General features: G+C 41.8%; 1 pseudogene; it reads left to right on the top strand.

Moving 5' to 3' along the window:
• The first annotated feature begins 15,772 nt into the window (after positions 1 to 15,772).
• LOC144782966 (translation machinery-associated protein 7 pseudogene) lies at positions 15,773 to 16,009 on the top strand (annotated as a pseudogene).
• The last annotated feature ends 3,359 nt before the right edge of the window (positions 16,010 to 19,368 follow it).

The raw sequence follows: 19,368 nt of genomic DNA, 5'->3' as shown, positions 1-19,368 counted from the left end.
TCACAAGAAATGATCGCTCGAATTACTGAAACCAAACAGTAACTCTCAGGGATTGTTTTTTTCCCGTAATTAATCCAATACTTTTTTTATTTTGCATCAAAAGAACCATATAAATGAGCAATTTTTTCTTTTTGCACATACAAAACTGTTTTGACTAAACGTCACATAAATAAAGACAATTTCTTACAACCTAACAACTTACATTCGAACACTCATACAAAACAACACATTAATATATATACACACACAAAATTTCTGAAACTATACAATGTTATTTACAATTTCCTGTTATTTGAAAACATAGCATTGGAAAAAACAATTGAAATTTTTGATGTTTGGTGATCAAATAGAATATTCCTAATGCTGAGTGGGGGGGTCTACGCGTTTCGATAACCCCTTGGTGTGGGGAAATCTCATCAGGACCAAGTGCCTGTAAATGAAGGAACAAAAAACCAATCAGCCTGGGGAAACCCGTGCCTCTGGCACTACAGTGAGGAGGGGCGAGGAGAAGCTAATCCTACCTCTTAGGTGCTCGGTTTTCCTGCGTTAGAAGAAACTGTAATAAAAACAAAGCCTATTTAGCTTCTGTTTACAAAGGAACTTATACTTGTTTAGACGACAGACTCATACGTGAATACTCACATAATTTGACCCATGTTGTGGATTATCAGGGTTGGTGGAGGTGGGAATCTGTAAAGATGGAGCGTTTTGGTCAGAGCATGACGGTGTAAGGCAGGCTCTGTGACTATTTAGCGAGAGACGGGGAACGTACTTACATGGTTTGGGAGAGTGTGGCAGCCGGACTGGGTTTCCGGATTTAGCGATGGTTCTTTTACCTTGAATTCGCTAAAATGAAAAGGGAGACTTGAGTCAGGTCTTTTTCTCCGCTTAATCTTTCTCCCGTTATAAGGTGCTGGCGGTGCTGGCATTTACCTTTAAAATTCGTTCGCGCTGAGTCAATCAGGGGTCCACACTGTTAAGCCTCTGACATTCAATGCCGGAGCTCGCACCAACTCGTCGGTGTTGCTCCTCTCGCGTCAAGTGGTTAAACACACTTCCTGGTTAAGGGAATTCTGGGGCTTGTGGTTCAAGTCAGCATTCGTCATGGGAACAATATGTTTTGCCAAATTCAAGTGAGAACGGGATGAAGTTCCATAGGACTTTATGCAGCCGACCTCCAGGGCTGTCACGGAGGCGGCAGGGAGTGCTCGCAGTATGTGATGTATTCAGTGTCAACTGTGCTCGCGTCTGGAGTATTTACAAGCGGTAAATCTCCGAGAGTTAATTTAAACCGTCTGTTGCCGTATTAAACTTCACAATTAACAGGGCTTCATGGCGCGATAGCTTTTCTTCTATATCGCCGCCTCTAGAATCTTTTTCGATCTTAGCAATCACTGTCCATTTTAAATCATCTAACGTGTGCCCGTGGTTTTTCCAATGGTTTACCAGTGGAGCAGTCGTCACATTCTTTTTTATCCGTGATTTGTGTTGTGTGATTCGACATCTCACCTCCTGGCTCGTTTTTCCGATATACAATTTGTCACAGGGACATGTTATGCCATATATTACATATCTTGACTTACAATTGGTAAATTTCTCGTGTTTCCAGAATTGTTGTTTGTGTTGGAACAGGTTGCCTTCTTCCGTGCTTGCGCAGCAGATGCACGATCCACATTTATGATGGCCTTGAATTGGTGGCAGTCCTAACATTGTGCCAATTGTTGATGTTTTCTTTTTCATAGCTGCTCGAACCAAATGGTTAGCTACACTTTGGTCTTTTTTGAAAGCAAAAAGTGGTTTCTCTTTTAATGTCTCATCAATGTTTTCTACCAAGTGCCAATTTTGTAAAATGGTTTTCTTGAACAAGTTGGAATTTGGGCAAAAAGTGGACACACAAACTATCCTATTCAGAGTTGGTTTTTCTTTTTTAACTAGAAGCGTGTCTCGCGGGATCCACCAGACTCTCTTCATTGTCCTTCTTAGTAGTTTTTTAGGGTACCCTCTACGAGCTAAGTTGTCTGTCAAGTTGTTGGCGTGAAACATGTATTCATCTTTAAAATGGCAGTTTCTTTTAATCCGGAGGTACTGGCCAAACGGGAGGTTTTCTTTTAGATTACGTGGGTGATTGCTGTTGAAATGTAACGCCTTGTTTCTGTCTGTCTGTTTTTTGAACAGAGTAGTAACCAAACCTTCGTCGGTGGGATAGACCTCCACATCGAGGAATGACATCTTCACTTTAGAGAAGCTCATGCTGAATTTTATTTCCTCAGTTCTTGAGTTGAGCCACTCATGAAATTTCTTTAGATCTTCGTCATTTCCTTTCCAAGTGAAGAAAATGTCGTCGATATATCGACTCCAGCTGGTGATTTGATCAGCGAATGGGTTAGAATGGTACACAAATCTCTCCTCATACAATGACATAAAAAGTACGGCCAATTCAGGAGCAAAGGGACAGCCCATTGCTACTCCGCTTGTCTGATAGAAAAAATCTCCATTAAAGTTGAAATAATTCTTTTTTAAAGCTAATGATGCTAGCTGTATTATGAAGTCCGTTGGTACTCTGGTCGGTCTAGGACTTTGATCTAAGTAATGCTGGATGGCATCCAGGCCATCACTCTGGGGGATCTGAGTATACAGTGAACAAACATCCATGGTCACTAAGAAATCTTGGTTTTGTTCAAAGGAGATGGTAGGAAGTTTATTTATAAAATCAGTGGTGTCACGGAGAAAAGATTTCACTTCGGACATAAATGGTTTCAGAAAATAATCGACATATTTCGACACTGGTTCGAATAGTGACTCACAACCGGAGATGATTGGTCTTCCGGGTGGGGCGTTTATGTCCTTATGGAGTTTTGGTAAGACATAAAACAGGGGTATTCGTGGGCTATTGCATTTCAAATATTCAAACTCTTTCTTTCCAATAATTCCATCAATCAAGCCTTTTTCCAGAATGGGATAGAGTTGTTGTTGTAATTCTGTAGTGGGGTCCTTCTGTATTTTTCTGTAGCATCTTGGGTTATTAAGCTGACTCATCACTTCTGTTATGTATTTGTCAGTGTCCCATACAACAATTGACCCTCCTTTGTCCGCCTGTTTTATAATAACTGACGTGTCCTTTTTGAGATTTTCTAAGGCACCTCTTTCTGCTTGTGAAATGTTGAACTTTGTCCAATTGCGTTTACCCTCCATTTTAGTTATAGCCGATAGAATGGTTTTTTCGAAAGTTAAAATTTCTTTTGCAACTTTATTTCCTGGTGGACAGAAAGATGACTTTTTTCTCAGTCCTGTGACTTCTATCGTTGGATTAAACGTTGTTTGGGAAAAGAAGGATTTCAATTTGATTTTGCGACAAAATTCCAGTGCCTCCATCTTCAGTTTCACAAAATTAGTGTGGCGCGTGGGGACAAAAGAGAGGCCTTTCTCCAAGATGCTAATTTCTGCTGGAGTGAGAATTTTATTTGACAAATTGAAGACCGGAGACACTACCAGTTCTTGTAGTTCTGCCTCCGAGTCGACATCTCCCATGGCTGGTTGTAACGTGGGCGTGCTCGGTTTTGTGGTTGGCCTCTTCCTGAAAAAGGTGCCGAAGATGGGCCTGGCTGTTGTGCTCCTCTTTTATTAGCACCTCTTCTTTGGTTATCACTCTCACCCTCACTACTGCTTGATGCGGATGAGGTGTCTGAGAAGGAAATGAACTTGTTATTAGATCGTCCTTGGTATTCCCCTAGATATTTCCTTGAGTCAGGTCTGGAGTAAAAGTCCGTTTGCAAGTATGGATAAGTCTTTTCCAGATTGAAATTCTTTTTATCCTTTTGAAACTGGTTTTCCTTTTGGTTTATTGTGTAGTCTTTAAATTCTGAGATATCCTTTTCCACTTTTTCAAGTAGTGTTTTTGCGTCCGTAATCAGTTGATTTTGCTGTATTTCCGTTTCCAAGGTTTTGATTTCTTCCAGTTGTTGTAGTGAAAGTCTTTGTGCTGTCTCAACCGTTAAGACCATAAGGTCTCGGCTGCACTTGGTCTCAATAAAACTGTATCCCTTCTTATATATCGGGTCGTCTGTAAATATCACGGGGATATTTTTTATCTGCAGACCTCCTGGTATTGTACCAGCTCTCAAGTGCTGGAGGAGGAAATGGCCATGCAGGTCTGTGTGGATTTGTTTTTTCTTTAACCTTAAGAGTTTATCCGTTTCGTTTTGGTTCCTAGCAGATGTACTCAAAGTCACTGAAGTGAACAGGGGGGGTTTTTCCAGTAGATTCTTTATATGCTCTTCGCTATAGGCGAATGTTTGTTCAACAGACATACTGTGTGCCACTCAATCACAAAAAATCAACAAAAAACTCACAACACGTAATCCAAAACAAACTAATCACTTTAGACAACCATGTTTCAACAGCTCCTCTCGGGGCCTAAAACAACCTCGCAGAAAGCCTTCTGCTAAAGTACCATTACCAAGACAGGGTCTGGGCTCACTGGCAATAAGGACAAGCCTCACAATCAATAATTACAAACCAACACGAGCACCAATATTGCCTAGCTATTTAAACACTGGATCACAAGAAATGATCGCTCGAATTACTGAAACCAAACAGTAACTCTCAGGGATTGTTTTTTTCCCGGAATTAATCCAATACTTTTTTTATTTTGCATCAAAAGAACCATATAAATGAGCAATTTTTTCTTTTTGCACATACAAAACTGTTTTGACTAAACGTCACATAAATAAAGACAATTTCTTACAACCTAACAACTTACATTCGAACACTCATACAAAACAACACATTAATATATATACACACACAAAATTTCTGAAACTATACAATGTTATTTACAATTTCCTGTTATTTGAAAACATAGCATTGGAAAAAACAATTGAAATTTTTGATGTTTGGTGATCAAATAGAATATTCCTAATGCTGAGTGGGGGGGTCTACGCGTTTCGATAACCCCTTGGTGTGGGGAAATCTCATCAGGACCAAGTGCCTGTAAATGAAGGAACAAAAAAACAATCAGCCTGGGGAAACCCGTGCCTCTGGCACTACAGTGAGGAGGGGCGGGGAGAAGCTAATCCTACCTCTTAGGTGCTCGGTTTTCCTGTTATTTATGTGACGTTTAGTCAAAACAGTTTTGTATGTGCAAAAAGAAAAAATTGCTCATTTATATGGTTCTTTTGATGCAAAATAAAAAAAGTATTGGATTAATTCCGGGAAAAAAACAATCCCTGAGAGTTACTGTTTGGTTTCAGTAATTCGAGCGATCATTTCTTGTGATCCAGTGTTTAAATAGCTAGGCAATATTGGTTTGGTTGGTTTGTAATTATTGATTGTGAGGCTTGTCCTTATTGCCAGTGAGCCCAGACCCTGTCTTGGTAATGGTACTTTAGCAGAAGGCTTTCTGCGAGGTTGTTTTAGGCCCCGAGAGGAGCTGTTGAAACATGGTTGTCTAAAGTGATTAGTTTGTTTTGGATTACGTGTTGTGAGTTTTTTGTTGATTTTTTGTGATTGAGTGGCACACAGTATGTCTGTTGAACAAACATTCGCCTATAGCGAAGAGCATATAAAGAATCTACTGGAAAAACCCCCCCTGTTCACTTCAGTGACTTTGAGTACATCTGCTAGGAACCAAAACGAAACGGATAAACTCTTAAGGTTAAAGAAAAAACAAATCCGCACAGACCTGCATGGCCATTTCCTCCTCCAGCACTTGAGAGCTGGTACAATACCAGGAGGTCTGCAGATAAAAAATATCCCCATGATATTTACAGACGACCCGATATATAAGAAGGGATACAGTTTTATTGAGACCAAGTGCACCGAGACCTTATGGTCTTAACGGTTGAGACAGCACAAAGACTTTCACTACAACAACTGGAAGAAATCAAAACCTTGGAAACGGAAATACAGCAAAATCAACTGATTACGGACGCAAAAACACTACTTGAAAAAGTGGAAAAGGATATCTCAGAATTTAAAGACTACACAATAAACCAAAAGGAAAACCAGTTTCAAAAGGATAAAAAGAATTTCAATCTGGAAAAGACTTATCCATACTTGCAAACGGACTTTTACTCCAGACCTGACTCAAGGAAATATCTAGGGGAATACCAAGGACGATCTAATAACAAGTTCATTTCCTTCTCAGACACCTCATCCGCATCAAGCAGTAGTGAGGGTGAGAGTGATAACCAAAGAAGAGGTGCTAATAAAAGAGGAGCACAACAGCCAGGCCCATCTTCGGCACCTTTTTTAGGAAGAGGCCAACCACAAAACCGAGCACGCCCACGTTACAACCAGCCATGGGAGATGTCGACTCGGAGGCAGAACTACAAGAACTGGTAGTGTCTCCGGTCTTCAATTTGTCAAATAAAATTCTCACTCCAGCAGAAATTAGCATCTTGGAGAAAGGCCTCTCTTTTGTCCCCACGCGCCACACTAATTTTGTGAAACTGAAAATGGAGGCACTGGAATTTTGTCGCAAAATCAAATTGAAATCCTTCTTTTCCCAAACAACGTTTAATCCAACGATAGAAGTCACAGGACTGAGAAAAAAGTCATCTTTCTGTCCACCAGGAAATAAAGTTGCAAAAGAAATTTTAACTTTCGAAAAAACCATTCTATCGGCTATAACTAAAATGGAGGGTAAACGCAATTGGGCAAAGTTCAACATTTCACAAGCAGAAAGAGGTGCCTTAGAAAATCTCAAAAAGGACACGTCAGTTATTATAAAACAGGCGGACAAAGGAGGGTCAATTGTTGTATGGGACACTGACAAATACATAACAGAAGTGATGAGTCAGCTTAATAACCCAAGATGCTACAGAAAAATACAGAAGGACCCCACTACAGAATTACAACAACAACTCTATCCCATTCTGGAAAAAGGCTTGATTGATGGAATTATTGGAAAGAAAGAGTTTGAATATTTGAAATGCAATAGCCCACGAATACCCCTGTTTTATGTCTTACCAAAAATCCATAAGGACATAAACGCCCCACCCGGAAGACCAATCATCTCCGGTTGTGAGTCACTATTCGAACCAGTGTCGAAATATGTCGATTATTTTCTGAAACCATTTATGTCCGAAGTGAAATCTTTTCTCCGTGACACCACTGATTTTATAAATAAACTTCCTACCATCTCCTTTGAACAAAACCAAGATTTCTTAGTGACCATGGATGTTTGTTCACTGCATACTCAGATCCCCCAGAGTGATGGCCTGGATGCCATCCAGCATTACTTAGATCAAAGACCTAGACCGACCAGAGTACCAACGGACTTCATAATACAGCTAGCATCATTGGCTTTAAAAAAGAATTATTTCAACTTTAATGGAGATTTTTTCTATCAGACAAGCGGAGTAGCAATGGGCTGTCCCTTTGCTCCTGAATTGGCCGTACTTTTTATGTCATTGTATGAGGAGAGATTTGTGTACCATTCTAACCCATTCGCTGATCAAATCACCAGCTGGAGTCGATATATCGACGACATTTTCTTCACTTGGAAAGGAAATGACGAAGATCTAAAGAAATTTCATGAGTGGCTCAACTCAAGAACTGAGGAAATAAAATTCAGCATGAGCTTCTCTAAAGTGAAGATGTCATTCCTCGATGTGGAGGTCTATCCCACCGACGAAGGTTTGGTTACTACTCTGTTCAAAAAACAGACAGACAGAAACAAGGCGTTACATTTCAACAGCAATCACCCACGTAATCTAAAAGAAAACCTCCCGTTTGGCCAGTACCTCCGGATTAAAAGAAACTGCCATTTTAAAGATGAATACATGTTTCACGCCAACAACTTGACAGACAACTTAGCTCGTAGAGGGTACCCTAAAAAACTACTAAGAAGGACAATGAAGAGAGTCTGGTGGATCCCGCGAGACACGCTTCTAGTTAAAAAAGAAAAACCAACTCTGAATAGGATAGTTTGTGTGTCCACTTTTTGCCCAAATTCCAACTTGTTCAAGAAAACCATTTTACAAAATTGGCACTTGGTAGAAAACATTGATGAGACATTAAAAGAGAAACCACTTTTTGCTTTCAAAAAAGACCAAAGTGTAGCTAACCATTTGGTTCGAGCAGCTATGAAAAAGAAAACATCAACAATTGGCCTAATGTTAGGACTGCCACCAATTCAAGGCCATCATAAATGTGGATCGTGCATCTGCTGCGCAAGCACGGAAGAAGGCAACCTGTTCCAACACAAACAACAATTCTGGAAACACGAGAAATTTACAAATTGTAAGTCAAGATATGTAATATATGGCATAACATGTCCCTGTGACAAATTGTATATCGGAAAAACGAGCCAGGAGGTGAGATGTCGAATCACACAACACAAATCACGGATAAAAAAGAATGTGACGACTGCTCCACTGGTAAACCATTGGAAAAACCACGGGCACACGTTAGATGATTTAAAATGGACAGTGATTGCTAAGATCGAAAAAGATTCTAGAGGCGGCGATATAGAAGAAAAGCTATCGTGCCATGAAGCCCTGTTAATTGTGAAGTTTAATACGGCAACAGACGGTTTAAATGAACTCTCGGAGATTTACCGCTTGTAAATACTCCAGACGCGAGCACAGTTGACACTGAATACATCACATACTGCGAGCACTCCCTGCCGCCTCCGTGACAGCCCTGGAGGTCGGCTGCATAAAGTCCTATGGAACTTCATCCCGTTCTCACTTGAATTTGGCAAAACATATTGTTCCCATGACGAATGCTGACTTGAACCACAAGCCCCAGAATTCCCTTAACCAGGAAGTGTGTTTAACCACTTGACGCGAGAGGAGCAACACCGACGAGTTGGTGCGAGCTCCGGCATTGAATGTCAGAGGCTTAACAGTGTGGACCCCTGATTGACTCAGCGCGAACGAATTTTAAAGGTAAATGCCAGCACCGCCAGCACCTTATAACGGGAGAAAGATTAAGCGGAGAAAAAGACCTGACTCAAGTCTCCCTTTTCATTTTAGCGAATTCAAGGTAAAAGAACCATCGCTAAATCCGGAAACCCAGTCCGGCTGCCACACTCGCCCGAACCATGTAAGTACGTTCCTCGTCTCTCGCTAAATAGTCACAGAGCCTGCCTTACACCGTCATGCTCTGACCAAAACGCTCCATCTTTACAGATTCCCACCTCCACCAACCCTGATAATCCACAACATGGGTCAAATTATGTGAGTATTCACGTATGAGTCTGTCGTCTAAACAAGTATAAGTTCCTTTGTAAACAGGAGCTAAATAGGCTTTGTTTTTATTACAGTTTCTTCTAACGCAGGAAAACCGAGCACCTAAGAGGTAGGATTAGCTTCTCCTCGCCCCTCCTCACTGTAGTGCCAGAGGCACGGGTTTCCCCAGGCTGATTGGTTTTTTGTTCCTTCATTTACAGGCACTTGGTCCTGATGAGATTTCCCCACACCAAGGGGTTATCGAAACGCGTAGACCCCCCCACTCAGCATTAGGAATATTCTATTTGATCACCAAACATCAAAAATTTCAATTGTTTTTTCCAATGCTATGTTTTCAAATAACAGGAAATTGTAAATAACATTGTATAGTTTCAGAAATTCTGTGTGTGTATATATATTAATGTGTTGTTTTGTATGAGTGTTCGAATGTAAGTTGTTAGGTTGTAAGAAATTGTCTTTATTTATGTGACGTTTAGTCAAAACAGTTTTGTATGTGCAAAAAGAAAAAATTGCTCATTTATATGGTTCTTTTGATGCAAAATAAAAAAAGGATTGGATTAATTCCGGGGAAAAAAACAATCCCTGAGAGTTACTGTTTGGTTTCAGTAATTCGAGCGATCATTTCTTGTGATCCAGTGTTTAAATAGCTAGGCAATATTGGTGCTCGTGTTGGTTTGTAATTATTGATTGTGAGGCTTGTCCTTATTGCCAGTGAGCCCAGACCCTGTCTTGGTAATGGTACTGATAAAATAAAAGCAGTGAAAGTTTGCATGTATTAAAATTTAGTTTCACTTACGGATCGACAGACCTAAAAGATTATTCTCTCAAACTCATGAATAAAACTTATGGCTGTATAGAAGTAACCAGGCAAAGCACGCCTGGAAGCAATAGTGTCAAGCATAAAATTGTATGATTCTTCTTTTTGTTCACTCAAAACACACCATTGGATAGTTGACGATGTTGGTTTCTTTAACATCTGAACCTGTACATCCTACGCCATTAGACATACTATACTGTGTTTAAAAAAAAATTATTTCTAGGTAATTGATGCGTACCTTTTAAAAATATGTATGTGCACACCAAACGTATGTATATTTTCATCGATTACATACAGAGCTAGCCATAAATAATAATTGTTTTTTAATGTGTGTAAGCAAAACGTTAATTGTACTGTTTAGCAATCTCTACAAGTGTTATCCTGTATATTCCTGGGCAATTATCGTCCTTCTGCTTTTTGGGTAAATATTCATATCTCTTAAGTGACTTTTCTCCGTTACCGGTTTAAAGGAATGCAAGGAAACTGTGTAAAATGACTCAATGTTAGTAACCTCCCATTACGTAGAACTTATAATCTCGACATGTTGATGCCTTATAACTCGAGTGTGAAAGGTAATCTATTCAAGGGTACCTATTTTTTAAGAAATTAGTCTTCTTTTCATGATCCCCTTTTATACTATACACGCACCTTATGTGAAAACGGAAACTGTTCTTTGTCTGACAAATACTCGCGTTCCTTGCATAGTTTTGGTAAGTGAAAGTTTTTTCAATATTAATCATTCAGTTTTGAATGTTAATGTTGATCAGTATGAGTGGTTGTAAGACTTTGAAGTGCCTAAATATTATTTCAACTCTCGTTTAATTTAAATGATTTTGTTTTTCAATGTATTAAGAGCAGACATCTGTAGCATTACTTCTGTAGTAGGGGATCTCTCTGTAGTCATAATCTAGTGAATAGTCCCACCCATGCGCGGGGACCCCCGGAGCAATCAAAAAGAATCTCTTAAACTGTCTTCTTTGCAGTCCTGCATAGACACTTTCGCGAATATCAAACACAAATAATGTAGCCTATAACTACAAGGATACATTGGCCAGCACTTCATCGCGAAGTAAAAAGGATAGCCAAATAATATCAAATTTTACACATTTTGCCAAGTTTCACCCATAGTGAAATTCCCCTTCACAAACATTCCTTCAAATGATAGAGAGGAAGGGTTGGACAGACAAGCCCCCATAGGCTGCCAGTATGTTTCTGGAAAAGGGATACCGTGCCTTTAAGGAACTCTCCAGAGACCATCGGTATCCCAGGATGCACAGCCAAAGGCCTTTTACTTTCAGTTCTTTTTTCCGGCACCTGCTAGCAGGACCCTGGAGCATTGAGCTCTACCTTTGTGGGGATTACTTCAATTTTTGGTACTTTTCCAGTGTTTTGAGTGTTTCACTCGACGTCTGGGGTCTTTCTCTTCCAGTTGCTGTGCTTTTTAGCCAATTTTGCCACCTCTTATTGTTGACAATGCAAGCTTTCTTCGACAAGTACCCTGACTGTGGTAGGAAGAAGGCTAAATCTGATCCTCACAGACTATGTATACTCTGCCTCCCCGCCAAAAAATGTCCCTGACTCCTGTGAAATCTGTCACTCTTTCTCCAGGAGGACCCTGTGTGACAGGGAGAAGATTTGTCTCCAAGGCCTGAAGCAGAGGAGACACCATGAACCAGGTGGGACTTCTGGGCATGGAGGGACTCTGTCATCGTCCTCTGCATGTGCATCAGCCTCTGGGGGGCTCCAGAACATGTAACACCAGTAGGAGGCAGGTTAAGTTGTTTATTCCAGGAGTGGAAGAAGATAACCACAGACAAATGGATACTCAACATCATACAGTTCGGATACTGCATAGAACTGGAAAAGACACCGTCAAATAGAAAGTCAAAAAGGAGGGCGCAGTCAGGAAAAGAGCTAGAGCAACTTCAATGGGAAGCGACGGACCTCCTGGAAAAGGAGGCCATCGAGCCAGTTCCATACCGAGAAAGGAACAAGGCAGTGTACTCCACATACTTCTTCGTGCCAAAGGTGGACGAAACAATGAGGCCCATCCTAGACCTAAGGTTCCTGAACAAGTTCATAAAGACACAGAAATTCAGAATGACGTCCTTAAGGAGGTCATTCCTCAGATAAGGGACGGAGATATCATGGCCACCATAGACCTCAAAGATGCTTACCTGCACATTCCTATGAACAGGCAGCACAAACACCTACTGAGATTTACAATTAACAAAGATCACTCCCAGTTCACAGCCCTAGCGTTTGGACTAAAATCTGCATCAAGTGTCTTCACCAAGTGTCTTGCAGCAGTGGCAGTGCACCTAAGACGGGAAGGGATCCATGTATACCCTTACCTGGCTAATAAAGGCAAGCTCACACAGAACATGGAAGGAGCACGCACAACACTGTTGAATGAACGATCTCAGCAAGCTGGCAATTACAGCCGAACAAGTACTTACTGGTGCTATTTTTTTAAGATACTTATATTAATGCAGCCAGTGAGTGGCTTCTTATACTGCATAAATGCAGGCACAAAACTCATTGCCAAGAGGAACCGAACGGGAACCTTGAAAATAACTCTGACGACAGAGTTCAACAGGGAGTGAATATGTGTGTGTGTGTGTATGTGTGTGTGTGTGTGTTTGAAAGTTGGAATAAACAATCTCAGCAAGCTGGCAATTACAGCTGAACAAGAACTTACAGGTGATATTTTTTTTCTTATACTGGCTAACTGAAAGCCAACAGAAGAGGTTGCCGTTGAGGAAAGAAAAAACATTGAGGCCGGGTCGAAGCCCTGAGGACTAGCTGACAAGACAGCCAACGAACAAGTGCAATAGGCAACAGGATATCCAAAATGTCGAGAGGCTCTGTCAAAGCTACATACGGCTTAATACTGACACTACGAAATTCTGTGACAACACCACAACAATCTCTGAACAAACAGGGAGGAACAAGGAGGTGGTTACTGCCAAGACATCTAACCTCCAAGGCACGTTACAGGGATCCTAAACATCCAGACAGACTTCTTAAACAGAGAGTTTGTCTTAAGCACTCCTTGAACGACCTGGCTTACATCCAGGGTTCGCTTACGGTAGGCTCCATCTGAGGCTAAATACAGGCACAAGTCATAGCCAACAGGTACTGAATGGGAAAGTTGAAAAGCACTATGATGACAGAGTTCAACAGAGCGTGAATATGTCTGTGTGTGTGTTTGTGTTTTAAAGTTTGCATGAACGATCTCAGCAAGCTGGCAATTACAGCCGAACAAGTACTTACTGGTGCTATTGTTTTAAGATACTTATATTAATGCAGCCAGTAAGTGGCTTCTTATACTGGCTAATTGAAAGCCAACAGAAGAGGTCGCCGTCGAGATTATTTTTGATTGCTCTGGGGTCCACGCACATGGGCGGGACTATTCACTAGATTATGACTACACAGAGATCCCCTACTAAAGACATAATGCTACAGATGTCTGCTCTTAATACATTGAAAAACAAAATCATTTAAAGTAAACGAGACTTGAAATAATATTTAGGCACTTCAAAGTCTTACAGCCACTCATACTGTTCAACATTAACATTCAAAACTGAGAGATTAATATTGAAAAAACTTTCACTTACCAAAACTATGCAATGAACAACAGTATCTGTCGGACAAAGAACAGTTTCCATTTTCTCATAAGGTGCGTGTATAGTAATATATCCAAATATATCCACATCTCAGGAGGGGAGATTGGATGTGTTCGCTGAACCTACAAGATGCCTACGTTCATGTCCCGATACACCACAAACACAGACGATTCCTTCAGTTCAAGGTCCTTCTGTTTGGGTAGAAGTCAGCTCCCCGAGTATTCAAAGTGTGTCGCAGTGGTAGCGGCCGCTCTACGCCGCAGGGGTGTCTTCGTGTACCCATATCTGGACGATTGGCTATTGAAAGGTCCTTCCCCAGACAGTGTAAGAATTCAATTCCAGACCTGCATCGAGCGATGTGAGCGGTTGGGTTGCATGTCAACTTCAGCAAATCAGTCTCTCAGCCCACCCAGAAGATTCACTCCCTAGGAGCTCTGCTAGACTCAGAGGTAGAAAAAGTGTTTCCTTCGGAGAAGAGACAATATTCGATAAATCAGAAGTGTCAGCTGGTGCTTCGCAACACGGTTCAGAAAGTGCAAATAATTGCCTCACTACTACGGACGATGGCTTCATGCATTTTTCTGGTCCCAAATGCCAGGCTTCGGATACTTCCTCTTCCGCTGGATCTGGAGGACAAGTGGGACCAACATTCAGCTCGCTGGGACAATCAGATTACTCTGTCAGAAACAGCTCGAGCCTCCATTCCGTGGTGGTCAAAGAAGCAGAATATGCAGGCGGGAATTCTGTTTCATTGCCCTCCTCCTGCACAGACGTTGATCACCGATGCGTCTCTGCAAGGCTGGGGTACACACATGGGTCATCCCAACCTTCCGTCACTGAGCTTGGCAGCATGGCTCATACAATACGGCCATATAGGATTGCCTCAGGACTGCATGTCCATCCTGAAGGAAGCGAGACGTCCTCCCACAAGACATTCTTATGCCTGTAATTAGAAGCGCTTCTATATGTGGTGTACGCAGAATGGTCATCATCCTATTAAGGGTCAGGAAGAAGTTGTTCTGGAAACTGAACAGAGAGTTGAGAATGTATATGTTGTGCAAATAACCAAGGTGAATGGAGATGTACATAAAAACAATTGTTCTTCCTTATTTATTATATCTGGCTAAAGCAGGTGTAAAGTTTAATTCTATTAAGGAGCATTTAGCTGCTATAACAGCTTTTAGGCGATCAGCTTCACAACCTTCTTTTTTCCCATCTGCCAGCAGTAAAGGACTTCATGTAAGGGTCGAAAAAAGTTTACCCTCCAGTGCGCCCTCCTACTCCGGCCTGGAAGCTGAACCTGGTGCTGTCAAAATTAATGGGCCCACCTTTTGAGCCCATTCATAAAGCTACTTTGCAGCATATTTCTTGGAAAGCTGTTTTTTTGGTAGCAATCACGTCAGCTTGTAGGGTGAGCGAAATTCAAGCTCTCTGTTCCAAGGAACCCTATACTGTGTTCCACTTGAATAGATTAGGACTGAGGACACATCCGTCTTTTCTTCCTAAGGTGGTCCAACAAGGGCGGATCATGGAAGACGTGGGAGGAGCCGGGCGGTTTGGAAAAGACTGGCTCCAGGGGCAGGCAGGACATGAGCCACAGCTTCGTGGGGCACTTCCGATGAAACCAGATAGGCAAGTGTGGCTGACTGGTCTAAAGCCTGTAATCCAAAGGAAGATTACCAATCTGCCTTCCAATGAGTCTACTCTTGAGTACGCTTTAATGTTTAAAATGATGGAGAGAGTGCAGCATCAGACAACACCACAACAATCTCTGAACAAACAGGGAGGAACCAGGAGGTGGTGACAGGCAAGATCAACGTCAATATACTGATAGCCAAGAGGAATCGAATGGGAATGTTGTAAATAACTCCGACGACAGGTATGTGGCACATGCTGAAAGGAGATGAGTATAAATCGTTTGCTGGCAGCAGTCTGCATTGACAAGGTCAAACATCCTACAAAATATGCCTGTCAGATATATTTTTAAAATAATGTGACCCCGTCGACGGTGACCCCGTCGACGGTGATCCACGTCAACAGCAACCCCGTCGACAAAGAGCTCGTCGATGGGGTTGTGCCATCTTGCAATAAATAATGACGATCCCGAACGAAGAGCCCGTCGACGCCAAGATGTCCGGCACAGAAGGTGGTAAAAAGAAGCCGTTGAAGCAAGCTAAGAAACAGGCTAAAAATATGGATGAGGAAGATGCCGCTTTCAAACAGAAGCAGAAGGAAGAGCAGAAAAAACTGGATGAATTGAAAGCAAAGGCCTCCCAGAAGGATCCACTCACTGGTGGTGGAATCAAGAAGTCTGGCAAGAAATGATATGATACTGGAGAACCTCTCAGATGTTTGTATTTGAAGCAAAGAGCCTCACTGGACCTACCTGGGTTGCAACTTGTTCTGTTCCTTGTAAATCTGCCTAAAACCAGAGGGTTGTGTTTGTTTGTGCATCTAAGATATTAATGGATACAAGTTGTAAATGCAGCAAAATCTGATCACTGCTGCAAGTTGTTTTACTGAGCTGGCTGGCGAACTCGTCGACGCCAATCCCGTCGACGGCGATCCCCAAGTTTCTTAGCTTCAACTCTTGTATTCTTACTTGTCTGAAAGCAAAGGCATCCCAGAAGGGTCCTCTCACTGGTGGTAGAATCAAGAAGACTTGGAAAAAATGACATGGAACAGGAGAACCTCTCAGATGTTTGTGTTTGAAGCAAAGAGCCTCCATGGACCTACCTGGGTTGCAACTTGTTCTGTTCCTTGTAAATCTGTCTAAAACCAGATGGTTGTGTTTGTTTGTGCATCTAAGATATTAATGGATACAAGTTGTAAATGCAGCAAAATCTGATCACTGCTGCAAGTTGTTTTACTGAGCTGGCTGGCGATCTCGTCGACGGCAATCCCGTCGACGGCGATCCCCAAGTTTCTTTGCTTCAACTCTTGTATTCTTACATGTGTGAAAGCAAAGGCCAGGTAGGCCAGGCCTCCTTGCGGAATGTGTTTAACGGCTGAGTATAAGTGGATGAGAAAGTCACCCAGCAAAAAAATGTTTCATGAAACACATCAAAACGAAAATCTTAACCCATTGCTTAAAAAAAGGTACTCTTCAATAACATTTATTAAGATTATTAACATTTATTGTAAACATAAATAATTTTTGTACTGCTGATCTTTCAATTGAATATAGTGCCATCTTTGCAATAAATAAAGCCTAAATGTGAACGGTTGCCCGACAAGGGCGGATCTGCTAAAAGGATTAAATTGGAACATCCGTTCTTTGACTCATCATACTTAAATAACAACCAGTGTCATTTTAATGTTCTTGACATTTCTCAAGAGAAGTTACATTGGCTATGCCTGTCAGATATATTTTTAACATTTTTTGTACATTCATTGTAAATATAAAGAATTTCTGTTCTGCTGATCTTTCAATTGAATATAGTGCCATCCTTGCAATAAATAAAGCCTAAATGTGAACGGTTGCCCGACAAGGGTGGATCATGGAAGGGGGGGGGGTGTATTGAAAAAGACTGGCCCCTGCTTAAAAGGCCTCTCTACAAATGCTAACAATGAAGACCGCTTCCTTGTTGGCATTCACCTCCCTGCGCAGGGTGAGCGAACTACAGGCGCTAACACTACAAGAGCCCTACATCCAGATACACAATGATAGGGTGGTGATGAGGACGGACCCACACTTTATGCCAAAGGTGGTGTCAACGTTCCACATCAACCAGACAATGCAAATACCACGTTTCTTTGCTTCAACTCTTGTATGGCCGCGCAGAAGCTGGTGCACCAGTCAGGCTTCTGGACGCTTCATTGCCTGTAGGAAAGCCCTTTAGAGACATACGAATGGTTAGGCATTGGCTCCACGTGAAGGGTGGCACCCGCCCCAGGGTGGTAGGGCCAACATCTTGATTCAGAACGGCCATCCCTGCTGAGGTGGTGATTTGCTGCTCTCCAAAGGCCCAAAGATGATCGTGAGGATCATGGCCCTACTGGACACCCGGGGCCTTTTTGGGTCATCTCGCAGGCCGCACAGCAAAGATCGAAAAACCCAGCCACCCTCATCACTACACCACCAGATAAGGAGGGGCATCGGTGAACATAGGGGCATATATTCAGGGGCATCATTAATACCTTATTGGTAAAAAATTCTCCAACATGGCTTCCTTTATCAGGTATGTGGCACATGCTGAAAGGAGATGCGTATAAATCGTTTGCTGGCAGCATTCTGCATTGACAAGGTCAAACATCCTACAAAATATCAACATCATCAAAAATATACAATGGATCATTTGCAATACAAAGGGTGAGTTGCTTTGTTTTTCTCCTTTGGTATATTATATCTGTTACAATATGAAAGTATTGTGGATATTTCATTCACCGATGCTATTTTTAAAATACTTATATTAATGCTGCCTGTAAGTGGCTATATACAGGCAGAAAACTACACGGAAAACACGTCGCAGAACATATAACATCAGTAGGAGGCAGGTTAAGTCGTTGCTTCCACAAGTGGAAAAAGATAACCATAGACAAATGGATACTCAACATCATACAATTCGGATACTGCATAGAGAGTAAGATGGTCTTGACTGCTCCTTCTTTCTTTCTGCGTTTTTTAAATAGCATGGACTTTAAAGCAAATGTGTCGGAGCGCATCTCAATAGGAACAGAACAGATACACGATAACATTACTAGTGAACAAATTTCAAAAGCAAACGCTCCCTCTAAGTATTTCTCGCTGTTTTCATTCTCTGTTACTACACCCACATGGACAAAACAAAAGAGGGGGCCAACAACCCGTCTCAAAGTGACTCAGTGAAGAAGTGGATGATACATCTCTTATGTCGGAGTGGGACGAATACCAAATTCAAACTCCTTCTCCTTTAACTCCAGCTCCCATTGATTCTCCTACAGTGGACATCGGAGGCTTACACCTTCTGATGGAAAGGGCAACACAAAGGTACCTTATACCTATGGAAAAAAGAAGGATGAATGCTTCATTTACAATTTGAAGGACCAACTAAGGAAGCAGATACGGACTATCCCTATTATTGATTTTATCTGGAATGAAGGATTGAATGTCATGACAGCTCCTGCTTCTATCCCTCCAGTTTTGCCTCGGCTCGACAAAAAAATATAAAGCGCCAAAGACAGGCTAGGAATCCCTCTTCTCCAATCACAGCTCCACTGATTAGCCACAATTGGAAAAAAAGGTCTCTAACATGGCAGCGAAGACAGTCCGTGCTGCTAATTCACTAGCCATCTTAGGTCAGTATGACAGGCAAATGTGGTCGGACATTTCGCCATATATCAACATGTTGCCGGAACCATCAAAGGCGGAAGCTTAAAAGATCCTACAAGAAGGGGAGCGCATCTCTGTGGAGAACATAGATTTGGCCCTGGATGTCGCATCCACTGGATTTAGGCAGCTAGCGTGTGCTGCAGTACTACGTAGACAAGGCTGGTTGAAATCTACATCTCTTCACCAGGAGGTTGAGGCAAAGATTATTGACATGCCGTTTGATGGAGAGTCACAATTTGGTCAAAATGTGGATGAGGCCCTGCAGACCATCAAAAACAATACAGAGACAGCAAGATCTCTCGGTACTCTGCAATTCCGTAAGCCGCCCATTCAGGGTGCTAAAGGGCATGGATCATTCTCTAATCGAGGGTGCGACAACCAACAAAGATCATACCAGGCACAGAAAATTCTTGC

The sequence above is a fragment of the Lissotriton helveticus genome, chromosome 9 (assembly GCF_964261635.1).
Source record: "Lissotriton helveticus chromosome 9, aLisHel1.1, whole genome shotgun sequence".
Taxonomy (NCBI): domain Eukaryota; kingdom Metazoa; phylum Chordata; class Amphibia; order Caudata; family Salamandridae; genus Lissotriton; species Lissotriton helveticus.
Note: the sequence above shows the minus strand (reverse complement) of the source record. Positions and strands in the feature narration are given on the sequence as shown.